We start from the raw sequence: 13,738 nt of genomic DNA, 5'->3' as shown, positions 1-13,738 counted from the left end.
CGGATTCTGATAACCTGTAATAGGGCCTTATCATATTTGGTGACTGTGCTATAAGTTTGTTTCTGTTGACATGAGACCCAAATCTTTTTCATTATATAATATAGAGGGTGTTAGGCATCACCAGAGTGAATATGGAGAACATTCTATTCAATTTGGTGTGTAATAGAGGGAGGTAACGGATTCTGATAACCTATAACAGGGCCTTATCATATTTGGTGACCGTGCTATAAGTTTGTTTCTGTTGACATGAGACCCAAATCTTTTTCATTATATAATTTAGAGGGTGTTAGGCATCACAGTATTTACCAGTATAATTATACTGGTATAATTCCAGTATTTTATTCAGCACTTTATTACTGAATAACAATAATTCAAATGTTTTCCAAATTCCTCTATTTGGAATAATAATAACAACCTTATTGTTGTTTTATATATATATATATATATATATATATATATATATATATATATATATATATATATATATATATATATATATATATATACACACACACACACACACACACTTTCATTCACAATGCTAACATAATGAATAAAAAAAAAAATATATATATATATATATATATATATATATATATATATATATATATATATATATATATACACACACACAATTAACAGTCTAAAGCATACGCATCTGACTACATTTTATTATCCTTAATTAATAACTTTCAGGGTAGTTAAAAATCTTTAGTTCATGACGCATGCAACTGTTTCTTTGCAGCACGACGGCACTTTGGTGTATGCGTAGCGAACTTCTCTAGACGACCTACTTTAAGCTGCATTTTTAGCAACAACGCCCTCTATGGTCACAACACACGATGGGTCACATATTTCGGTGTCACACCGGCAGATATTAATACAATCAATTTAACACATTTGAAAAGTTCTTTGTAATCATAACGTTAGTTGAATACGTTTCTTACATTTAAGTTTTGCAACTAAAACACGCAGTACAGGCATTTATGTGCAAACGTGGGTGTTTTACGTGTCTTAAAGATATAAAGTTAATAAACTAATCTTCATCAACCTACCAAAACACAAAAAAAAGCATAATTTTGAAATGTTTCTTTCGCTCCATCAGTTGTTTCAAAAACTAATGCAACTGAGTTGAACACTCATACGTTGATAAGACATTAAATCATAACCATTTCATAACCAGCTCATCGGTTCTCAGTATGTCGGACGCGTCCGAAAGAAACAGTTCTCAGTTCAGTGTACTGATGATTCGCTGTATCAGTTTAGTGATTCAAGCACGCGCAGTATCAACAGCTCATCGGTTCTGGACGCGTCCGAAAGAAACAGTTCTCAGTTCAGTGTACTGATGATTCGCTGTATCAGTTCAGTGATTCAAGCATGCGCAGTATCAACTGCTCATCCGTTCTCGGACGCGTCCGAAAGAAACAGTTCTCAGTTCTGTACTGATGATTCGCTGTATCGGTTCAGTGATTCACGCATGCGCAGTATCAACAGCTCGAGCTCACAGTTCTCTCAGCACAACATGTCTCAGTTCAGTGTACAGGAGTTACATATACTCCCGGATATTAGTTTATTTAGAGTCGGAGGGGCTGTCTGGCATCACCGAAAGTGAGTAACTTTAGTAACTTGTGGATCAGCGCTGACTCAAGATGCGAAATGTTTAGAACGAATCAGTCTGATTTGGTGAACTGGAACTACTGGAAGGTGCTTCCGCATTCCCAAGAATTAGAATCAGAATGAGCTTTATTTGCCAAGTATGCTTGCGCATACAGGTGCTGGTCATATAATTAGAATATCATCAAAAAGTTGATTTATTTCACTAATTGAATTCAAAAAGTGGGGGGGCACGGTGGCTTAGTGGTTAGCACGTTCGCCTCACACCTCCAGAGTTGGGGCTTCGATTCCCGCCTCCGCCTGTGTGTGGAGTTTGCTTCCTCCCCGTGCCTCAGGGGTTTCCTCCGGGTACTCCGGTTTCCTCCCCCCAAAGACATGCATGGTAGGTTGATTGGCATCTCTGGAAAAATTGTCCGTAGTGTGTGATTGTGTGAGTGAATGAGTGTGTGTGTGTGTGTGCCCTGCAATGGGTTGGCACTCCGTCCAGGGCGTATCCTGCCTTGATGCCCGATGACGCCTGAGGCTCCCCGTGACCCGAGGTAGTTCGGATAAACGGTAGAAAATGAATGAATGAATGAATTAATTCAAAAAGTGAAACTTGTATATTATATTCATTCATTACACACAGACTGATATATTTCAAATGTTTATTTCTTTTCATTTGGATGATTATAACTGACAACTAAGGAAAATCCCAAATTCACTATCTCAAAAAATTTGAATATTACTTAATACCAATACAAAGAAAGGATTTTTAGAAATCTGGGCCAACTGAAAAGTATGAACATGAAAAGTATGAGCATGTACAGCACTCAATAATTAGTTGGGGCTCCTTTTGCCTGAATTACTACAGCAATGCGGTGTGGCATGGAGTCGATCAGTCTGTGGCACTGCTCAGGTGTTATGAGAGCCCAGGTTGCTCTGATAATGGCCTTCAGCTCTTCTGCATTGTTGGGTCTGGCAAAAAAGTTGGGGGGAAAGGCTTGGGGGAAATAAATGGCTAAAAAAAAGCAAGATATTTTGAAAAGATTCCGCTGGGAGAACATCTAGCAACTAATTAGATTAATTGATATCAGGTCTGTAACATTATTAGCTATGAAAGGGATGTCTTAAAGAGGCAGAGTCTCTTAGAAGTAAAAATGGGAAGAGCCTCTCCAGTGAAAGAGTGCATAAAATTAATTGTGGTTTACATTAAAAACAATGTTCCTCAACATCAAATCGCAAAGGCTTTGCAAATCTCATCATCTACAGTGCATAACATCATCAAAAGAATCAGAGAAACTGTAAAACTCTCTGTGCGTTAGGGACGAGGCATGAAGACTTTCCCCTATGGCCTTCAGGACCTCAGAAGACACTGCATCACTCTTGGGCATGATTGTGTCAGTGAAATTACTAAATGGGCCCAGGAATACTTTCAAAAACCATGCCATCTGCAGATGCCAACTAAAGCTCTATCATGCAAAAATGAAACTATAGGTGAACGTGGTGCAGGACTGTTTCAAAGTGGAAAAGTGTTCTATGGACAGGCATGTTCAAATTTAGTGAGCAATCAAGACGGATTACAGATGACAACAACAGACATGTCTTCAGACAGGTTCTTTTAAAAAAAATAATTTTAACTCTACATGCTGAATAAAAATACGACAAAGGGTATAGATTTTGGTCAAGTCAGTGGCGACAATAATAGTGTGCATGTTTAATGATATTATGGTACAGTTTATGGTAATCTGCAGGCCACCTCAAAAAAGACAAGTTTTCAGCAGCATCATCTGTCCACCCCACCTACATCGAGTACTAGGGTAAACTAATTTGGTTAATTTACAGAATAATACAGTCAAATAATATTTTAAGAAACTTTATTAGAACTCTTAGACCTTTTTGCATTGCACAACTCCATACAATGTGCACTTTAAAGAAACGTTTTTTGATTTTCTTGTTTGTTAAATCAATCTCAAATGAAAGAGTAACTTTTTGCTTTTTTTATACAGCTCTAATCAAAGCACACCGCTGTTTGACTGAGACAGGCTCCTCAACAGGTACAGCTGGTTGGGAATAACATCCTGAAATATAAATAGCCATCTATAGAACAAAATTGCGTAAATGTGGCTTTAGTGATATTGCTGTTGTGAAGAAGAGAGGTAGAACACCAGTATTTCCAGGACAGGCATTAAAAATAAAGTTGGTTTGAATTAAATTTCTTGCCCAGCTTTCCAAATGGAGAGAATGAAGAAAGTCAAGAAAGTACAAGAACAGAACTTGTAAAAGAAATTAAAAAGAGGACCTGAAACATGAGTCAAGTCAGGTCAGGTCAAGTCAAGCATGTATAGCTGATGCAGTACATTGTCACAAGTGGGGGGATAAAATAGACCCAAAATGCAGGATAGCGTAAAAATAAACAGGTTTTAATAACTAAAAACATGAGGCACAGACACAACATCAGACGACAACCAAAGACAACAGAGGATTCCTCACTGCTCAAGGAAACGCGGCACAGTTAAATAGACAAGACAATGAACACATGAGGAACAGGTGTGCAGAGACGGGGAGGAGTAAACAAGGGTGGGGAAGACATGTGACAGGGAACAAAAACAAGAACACGTGGCCAAAGTCCAGGCTGAGTCTTGACAGTACCCCCCCTCAAGGCGCGGCTCCCGACGCTCCAATCCGCCTTGACAGTCCCGACGGGGTCCAGGAGGGGGGGCGTGAGGCACACGGTGAGGCAGGTGGGGGGGAGCGAGGCACACGGCGAGGCGGGGGGATGCAGGTGGGGGGAGCGAGGCACACGGTGGCGAGGCAGGTGGGGGGAGCAAGGCACACAGTGGCGCAGCCATAGAGGGCCGAGCAAGGCACACGTTGGCACTGCCATAGAGGGCCGAGCGACATCCACAGCCGAGCAGGAGGGCCGAGCAACGTCCACAGCTGAGCAGGAGGGCCAAGCGACGTCCACAGCAGAGCAGGAGGGCTGAGCGACGTCCACAGCCGAGCAGGAGTGCCAAGAACAACCCCTGATGCACCGTGGGCAGACCCATGTCTCGGAAACCAGAAGGGAGAGGGGGGGGGGCCGTCAACAACAGAGAAAAATAAAAAAAAAATATCAAGGCCAAAACACGGGCCTCTAACATCCACTGCAATTTGGATAAATGATTATTTATAGATGATGTTGCTATCATTAGATAATTTACAGTTTCCCATTAGACTATATATAAAATGATAGAATATTAGGGGCACAGAGGAAAAAAAGAAAATTTACAGACTTTGAGAATGAAGTCATAATATTGTAACCTCTAGTTTTAGAGGAGGACACTTGTTAAAATGACAGCTGTGTGGCATTTCTTGGAATTGTTCTTCAGTATGGTTTCACAAACAAGGAGTTACTTAATCTTTTGGCACATCAGCATCACAGTCATAAGTATCAGGACTGTAAAAAGAATATGCATCTTTTCTGCAGAAAGAACCAGACTCAAATTCATGACTTTCCTTCTTCCTCAGTGTGGCCCTAATACTCTGTCGTATAAAATACACATTCCATATAAATATATAAACAAAGTGTAACATTATGTTCCTTTATTGAATAAGGATAAAACAAAACAAACCATCAGCTCCTTTCGAAACTGAAGTCACACAGTAACTCTACAAGATGGAAAGCATAGAATCAAAGCATAATATACAACAAAAGGATAAATACACATTCAAAAGGTCTGTATATAACACCCCCCCCCCCCCCAGTCTGCACACTGAAATAAATGCAGGACAAATCCATACACCAACTGAACAGACAAATGAACAGATGCAGTAGCCTCCCTGCAAGCTTGTAGTACACACAGTATACAGCACAATCATCAAGAGGCCAAATCAATTTAAAATTTTGAACACAATAAACCCCAAATTCCTCTGCCACCACAGGACATATTTAACCAAAATTGAAAGCACACATACCAACTAAAATAATTCAACACATTGGTCCCTCAGCAGCCGACCACTGTTGTCATCAGGGAAGATTGCCGGATTGTCCCAGTCCATGGCTGGTGGCACTCTGGGGGTCCTTCCTCAGGCAGACCACGTTGTGGAGGTGAGCACAAGCCACAGTAATGTCACATGCCCTCACAGGGCTGACCCTTAATTTGTGAATGCAGTAAAAGGTCATTTCAACTCTGGCCCTGGTCCTGGCATGGGCATGGTTTTAGGCCTGCTGTGCTTCCTGGGGTCTGTGAAAGGTGTCAGGAGAAAAGGCTGGCAGCCATACCCCCATCTCCCAGCAACACACCAGAGAATTCACCTGTCAACACAAAATCATTACTACCTCAAACAGTGATATTCTTGACACAGCCATGATGTAAAAAGTGGTTATTCATAGGGGTTGTGTGGCTCACCTTGTGATAGGTGCTGATAGCAGTCATGTGCTGTTGCTTCTGCACTGGGGCCTTCACCCTATCACATTTAATCGGATTCATATTGAAGCTAGTAGACAAGACATGCCAGGCCTACAGTATGCCTTTAATGGTGTACTCACTGGATCAGCATCGTCTGGTGCTTGTGCTGGTGGCTCTAACAGTAACACAGTGCTGCCAGACACTGCAAGGCAATAGGTAAACCAAAGTCAGACAGCCCAAATGGATTCAATATGAATGTGGTTGTGTCCCATGTAGAGATGGAAGGACATACCTTGTATGAAGCAGGTGGCATCTTGGGAGGGACCTATGCTTGTCTCTTCCCCCCAGGGATCCCCTCCAACATGGGCCTGCCTTTATTTAGCTCCAAGGCTATGTCCTCTGCTGGGGTGAGGTCAGCTTTTGATGATCCACCACCCGTGCCTTGTCTGTGTGTATTCTTCTTCACTGCTAAAACAGTACAGAGAATGTGTGAGCAGGGCCCTTACCATTCTGCAGAATTGTCTTGTATTTGATTTTGAAAAGAGAAGAGAGAGACACTTTATCACACAAGAACATTCAATGGAGTCAGTGAGCAAGTGGCCCTTGGTCCTTTGAAAGGCGCTATATAAATTAAAGCGATTATTATTATTAGCTCATCTATTTATTCAGTTGAATTCACTTTTATTTATATAGCACTTTTCACAATTGTTTCATTGTTTCAAAGCAGCTTTACGTTAATAAAAGTAGGAGAACACAGAAAAATCGGTGGACAACATAAGAAGCAGAGTACAACGGCTAAGATTAAACCGTACTAGTGAGTGTAGTAATAATGTAAGGCTTTGATAATTTATCAAAGCCTTATACAGTGTGATGGAGTTACTTTACACAATTTCACTCATATCTGCAGTCCATGGAAACTTTCCACAAGCCATCATGGGAAACTTTCCACAAGCCATCAGACTCCTCAAGAACTGTGTGTGTGTGTGTGTATTGTGTACATGAGTCTGATTAGCTAGAAGATGGACAGTACATTTGCCTTGAGATGGAAGGAAAAATCCACTCTGAATTTCTTGTCAGTGAGATCCTGGAGAAGTGGCCAGCACTGTTCACAGAAAGCTGGGTTTTTGTTTTTGTTACCACTCTTTTTCACAAGCTGTTTTTTTATGAATTGTAAAAATTGTGAATTTGAAAATTTTTAACCATTCCATGTTTGTGCTGAAATCTTTGCAGAATTCAGTCATGTGCGCATAGCAGTACTGAGGGGTCTTCCAGTTCTTATTGATGACCCAGAGCAGTTTTATAGGATGTGTTTTGTAAGTAATGTTGGTGTTTCCACTTACTTAAATTGTTTAGTTTAATTCCAAGAGGGTATTCATCAGGATATGAAAGTTAGGGGTCAGAATAGTTTTTATTCTGAAAATTTTCTAAATCATTCTTTAAGTTTATGATGATAATAATTCAGAAGAATACAAAAGTACAATAAAAATAGTCTATGGAACTTGTGTATAATATGTATATGTCTTGTGTATAAGTCTTCTAAAGTCATGCAGTTGTGAGAAACAATTATTTACCCCAAATAATTCAAACATGGTGTGATTTATCATTGTCTTCTGAAATGATCTGTTTTGGAGCTCTTACTATTAATCTTGTCAACTTCTCTGGTGATAATGATCTAAAGCTTGATTACACTTGATTGGTGCTTGATTGTTCAGCTCATTGTACATATTGTACACTTGCTCTTGTTGGTCAACAAGAATCAGGCACAAGAAGAAACTGAGGTCATTATTTTATTTACCTTGAGGTCCTGTTCACAGTTTATTATTATAGTATAGAATTCTTTAGAGCATTGTATTGTTTCAATAATGAAAACACTCAATTTCCCTATTTTTCCTTTTCTTAGTATAGATGTAGAGGCAGACTTTAGTCAGATTGATGTTAGTTCTTCTTAGGCCTTCTTATAGTTTTAACTGAAAAAATGCCTCATTCTGGAGGGAAGGATTGTTGTAGATGATGTCCCAAATTTCCCACAAGTTGTATGTCTTCTTTTTGCATTGATATATGCTCTAAATTTAGACTAGCTAAAGACAACAAAGAACACATTTAATTTCTGTGTCTAGGAGGGAAGAACCTTAAACCCAAAATCCCAACCCTTAAAAATCAGCTTTTAAGCTAAACATCTATTTATATCTATAAATATAATAGCTTATATATTATAGTATAATTCTTCCTGCACCACAGCTTCTGTTTCTATCTCAGCAAGTCTGGCAGACATAGTGGATGACAGCTCATCAGTTGAAGCTCAGTGACAGCAAAACTGAACTGCTGATTATCCCATGTGATTCATCCCCAGGTCATGATCTTGCAATATCCCTGTATAACAATCTAATCTCCCCTTCAGTCACAGCTCGCAACCTTGGGGTAACCATAAACAATCAACTGTCCTTTTCCTTGAATGTTGCTAATGTGACATGCTAATGTTGGCTTCTTCTGCGCAACATTAGAACGATTCAGCCATTTTCGTCCACATGCTCTGCTCAGGTACTAGTGCAGTCTCTTATTGTCTCAAGACTGGACTACTGCAAGTCACTGCTGGCAGGTCTATCTAAGAACGCAATTCGTCCTCTGCAAATGATCCAAAACGCAGATGCACAACTGGTTTTCTAAGTTGCCTAAGTTCTTACATACCACCCCACTGCTGCGCTCTCTCCACTGGCTTCCGGTAGCTGCACACATCAGATTGAAAATACTGATGCTTTCCTACAAAGCCAAAAATGGACCTGCTCCGTCTTACCTCAAAGCCCTTATCATTCCTCACACTGCACCTCGAACCCTTATAGCTACCAGCACTGCTTGACTGGTCCCACCATCTCTCAGGGTAAGAGACAGGTATACAACAAGACTCTTTTCTGCTCTGGCAACGAGGTGGAGGAATGAACTTCCCCTAGGGGTCCAGAAAGCTGAGTCAGTTGAAGACCTACTTCTTCATGAAATACTTGAACTAGCCCTTTCTCTCCTGTTTGTTGTATATGTGTATTTTTGGGGGAAAAAAAATTCTTTGTATCTTAAGTATGTAATCTAGTCAACCAGAATGTATTCAACGATAGACTTTAAAGCACTTTTGTATGTCACTCTGGATAAAGGCGTCTGCTAAATGTAAATGTATTATCTACATCTATTTTCTTTCTGCATTGGATGTTAATTGTTAAATGTGATGTTAAATTGCACTAAATTCAAGTGGCCAGTGGTTTAACAGTTTACAGTGATGGTGTTAGATTTTTCTTGAATTTGGCTTCACAGTCGTTGGGTGGCTCGCCAATGTACTAGAATGCTTCTAATACTGTACGTAAAAGAAAAGTAAGCTGGACCAAGTTCAGGAACCTAATATTTAGGAAGATTGTGGTACAATATATTACACTGTCAATTAAACTGAACTAATACAGTGAACTTACTATAAAATCTTAACTAACAATAGTAAACTTTTGTTAGTAGTATGAGTATACTCCTATACTCACTATACAGGAGTATGTTAACAGAAATTGACAGATTAAACTAACTTGATATTTTTTTAGTTAAGTTACTGTAACATAGGTTTTGTGTTTTGTCTTGTGTTAGAGTTTCTATGTCTTTTATTTTGATATCTGTTTCTTGTGTCTTGCTTCCCTTGCCCCATGTCCTCCTGACTTGTCTCGTCATTGCCTTGACCAGGATTACTTTGTGCTTTGTTTAAATTAAATCTTCAATTGCATTTGGATCCTCTGCCTCTTGGTTCTACGCATGTGGCAGTTACTCATAAAGTATTAGTTTTACTATCAGCTGATTACTAATCTAACTAAAAATTAATTTGCAAAAATGAGGCAACTTTTTTAAGTAAACTGGAATGGTTAGAATTTACAGTGTAGTAATATAAATCTGACAAACCTGGAATAGGGAGTGGAGGAGGAGCATATCCTGAGGGTTTGCCATGATAAAACCTTTAAGACCAGAGGTATGAAAATATTTAAGGGCATTTAAGACAGCACTCTCAGTGCTCCAACCATCAAGTTCTATAAAAACCTCTGCAGTTCACTAAGAGGTAGCTCATCGATCACCAGTTTAAACTGGACATCACCCATTACATTAGTCTTTTTTTGACATGTACAGTGAATTATTATGTGTGAATTCTTTCATCATTTTTCACAACTGTCCTTTTTTATTACTATGATTTTGTGTGATTTCTTTGTTATTATTGTTCCATAAACCATATGCTATAAAGGTGTCACCAATTCTCCCCATATTCCCCGGTTTGCTACACTCACTTCCGTGAGTGACATCACTGCCGGATTGGCGGCCATCTTTGATTTTCGCTTCCAGGGCAGCAGTCATTTTATATGAGCAGGCACTATATAAGCACACTGCCTACACATGGATCTTTGCCAGATAGTCTACTCAGTCTGCTTTGTCCACCTGCTAAGTCATCCTGCCATTGTTCCTCTTCTTGTTCTGCCTGGTTTTGTCTATACCTGTTCCTGGTCCCTAATTCTGCCTGCCCTGTGATACTTCTGCTTGCTTGTAGGACATTGCCCTTTTTGCCTGTTTTTGGAATACTGGACTTTTTATGCCTTTGGAATCTTAATTTGAAATCTTGCCTGTGTTTTGCATTTGGGACCTTGCCTGCCATTTCTGACAGTATCATCATTGCCAGCCATGTACCAGCAGACACTCTGCATGGAGGCCATGATTTGCACTCTGTCCCAGACTGCTGCCACTCTCAAAAGTTGTCTCCAGGACTCATTTTTAACGTAGAGTGTTGTTTGAGGCCTCTCAAGGAAACCACCCTATCTCAGAGATTACCATTGAAGTCCGCACTGCCACCACTGACAGAGGGTTGAACCCCATAGCCCTATATGATGTTTTCTACCGAGGTCTCAAACCACTGTTAAAGTAAATCTCAGAATTGGAAAGAGGAGTCATGAGCTGTCAGTTTTTGTTGACTCTGGAGTGGATGCCAAATTTTTGAAGAATTTTTGAAGACCAAGCCCGTCGCCCACCCTCCAGGTCCAGAATCTCCAACGGGCATTGTGCTGCTGTCGGATTCTTCTTTGTAGAGAAGAAAGACAAATTCCTCTGTCCATGTATACACTAGACGTAGGATTTGTTAAATCAGCAGGGCAAGTGCAAATTCAGGTTAAACCCAATGTCAGGCTACCATACCAAATACAATACCCATTATCAGTGCAGGCCAAAAAAGGGATTAGACATACAGTCCAAGGATTACTTGAAGCAGGATTTCTTATTCCAAACAACAGCCCTTGCAACACACCCATATTTCCTGTCAAGAAGCCAAACTCTGAAAAATGGAGGCTTGTGCATGACTTGCGGGCAGTCAATAGGGTAGTACAAGCTAAAACGCCTTTAGTGCCTGATCCACACACTCTCCTGTCACTCACCTGTCAAAATTTTGAGGACTCAAAATGGTACACAGTAATAGATGTATGTTCAGTTTTTTGCAGTGTTCCATTACATATAAATTCAAGACAGAAATTCAAGCCTGACTAGAAAGCAGTGCAGAAAGGACTGTTTTGAAAGTATGAAGTATCACACTGGTAAGCACAGGCAAGATTAAAAAGGTTTCACAATTTATTGTGTTCTGCTGTGCAGCAGGACCCAACACTCCTCGTGTAGCATGAGCGAGGCTGGGCCCCATTCACTGATTACATCAAGATTTTATAGACAGGATTCAAACAAAGAAGACATGTAATAGCAAAACATCATTTACTGTATCATTGGCTTAAATGCACACCGCCTGCTCATCTCCTGATCAAGCTAATCTTGTCTTACCAAGGTGTACTAGAAGCTGTTTATGAGCCTAAGTCCCCCAATTTGTCTCCAGTACCCTCTGTCCTTGTCATGATCTAAGAAAACAACTGCTGGCAATGACAATTTCTAGTCATAATAACTACCAGTCACAAACATAGAACCACCACAGTTCTCGCTGGCAGTTCTTAAAATGCTTGCAGAAAATGGCCACAAATTCAGCTGAGAATAACTGCAGTTTTGTAAAGAAAAGGTAGAATACTTAGGCAGTGTTACAAGTGACAAACAGGTCTCCTACTCCAGTCAATTTGGAGGCAGTATGCACTGCCCCAAAACCTCAAACAATAAAACAGATGCTTTTTTTCTAGGCATGGTGGGCTATAGTAGACAATGGATCTGTGACTTTGCACTGAAACCAGCTCCCCTACGAGCCCTATGAACTTGGAGAATGGAGACTGACACTCTGGGAGAACCCAATTCCCTGACGGGCAAATTATGTTACCATGGACAGAAAATGGGTAGCTGCGAGAGACAAACAGGTGTATGGGCCCTTGAACCTAGGAGGAGTTCTGATCTGGGCAACATACTCAAAATATCACTTAATGCGGGAGGTATCATATGGGCTCCAGGTGAAAGGACTAGAATGGTACTCCATAAACACACCCATGTGGAAGAATGTAGAGATCATCACAATTCGTGCAGGAACAGATAGACTGTGGGCTAACGTACCTGTAAAGGTAGAAATTCCTGGAAGCTCTGCCATTCAAGAGAACAGGGAGGCAGACTAGGGATAAGCGTGAAGTGCTGGTAACCTCTCCCCTAATTCTCACCACGTCCCTCTACATGACACAAGGCCACAAGGGACAGAGGTACAATGTTCTAATTGGACAGCAGAAGAGAATAAAACAAACACATGAAAACACTGATAAATAAACACAGATGTAATGGATAAGAATGTAGCATGTTAATGAGTATATACATGTATATAGAGTCCAGGTGATGAATACAATGTCGAGCACAAAAGCTGGCAAGGTGAGAATTTTTCCCTTATTGACTGGCTAGTATGAGTTTTCTCTAACCTCTAGACTACACTACAAAACAAATAATGCATGTGTATACTATATATGCTATTGTAGTATCATGACAAGATATGTACACTTGAGATATGTCCCTCTTTTCCGCCCACTACTAAGCAAGCTACTGCAAAAGTGTGGAATTATGTGGGAAATTTTCTGATTAAATTATATTAAGTAGGAAAAATAGGGAGAAAGAAAAGGAGAAGTGTATGGTATAGGGTAGTTAAACATTATACCAGAAGAACATAAGTAAAGTCATGAATATGGAAAAGTAAAAGACACCTACACACACTCAGGAATAAAAACGCAAACACACAGGAATAGTGCATAGCGTAAAAAATCACTTCTTTATGCAATAAGGTTTAACAACACATCGCTTTTCACAACACATCGCACATCGATGTTGAGATCTTCTGTTAACACACCATGGAGGATGACTGAAACAAAGGGACCATATGAGACTTAGTCTCAAAGGGACACCATCAGAATTAGTGAAGGAATCCTCATGATGGGAAACAGAGGAAACATGATAAGACACAGTGTGTTTATGTCAGAAATCTAAGAAAAAAGCTTTTTTACATTATTTTATGCTAAATAATATAAAATATAACAGTTCATATTAAAGGCCAATATGTTGATAAAAATATGATTTAAACTCGAAAATCTGATGATTTGTTTGTGTTATGATCATTTTCATGCAATCTTAGATATCAGCATGTGTTTTGAGTGAATCCCTTCATGCATGTACAAAAGTGCTTCTCAGGAGCTGAAAACGCGTTTCCCGCAGTCTCAGCGCTCTAGCGCCTTCCTTTCGTGGTTTTTCGTGCAACCTTATATAAGCAAACATCTGACAAGCTTGAAAAAGGCTGTTTCACCTTGTTTTCA

Source organism: Tachysurus vachellii, chromosome 12 (genome assembly GCF_030014155.1).
Source record: "Tachysurus vachellii isolate PV-2020 chromosome 12, HZAU_Pvac_v1, whole genome shotgun sequence".
Taxonomy (NCBI): Eukaryota; Metazoa; Chordata; class Actinopteri; order Siluriformes; family Bagridae; genus Tachysurus; species Tachysurus vachellii.
Note: the sequence above shows the minus strand (reverse complement) of the source record.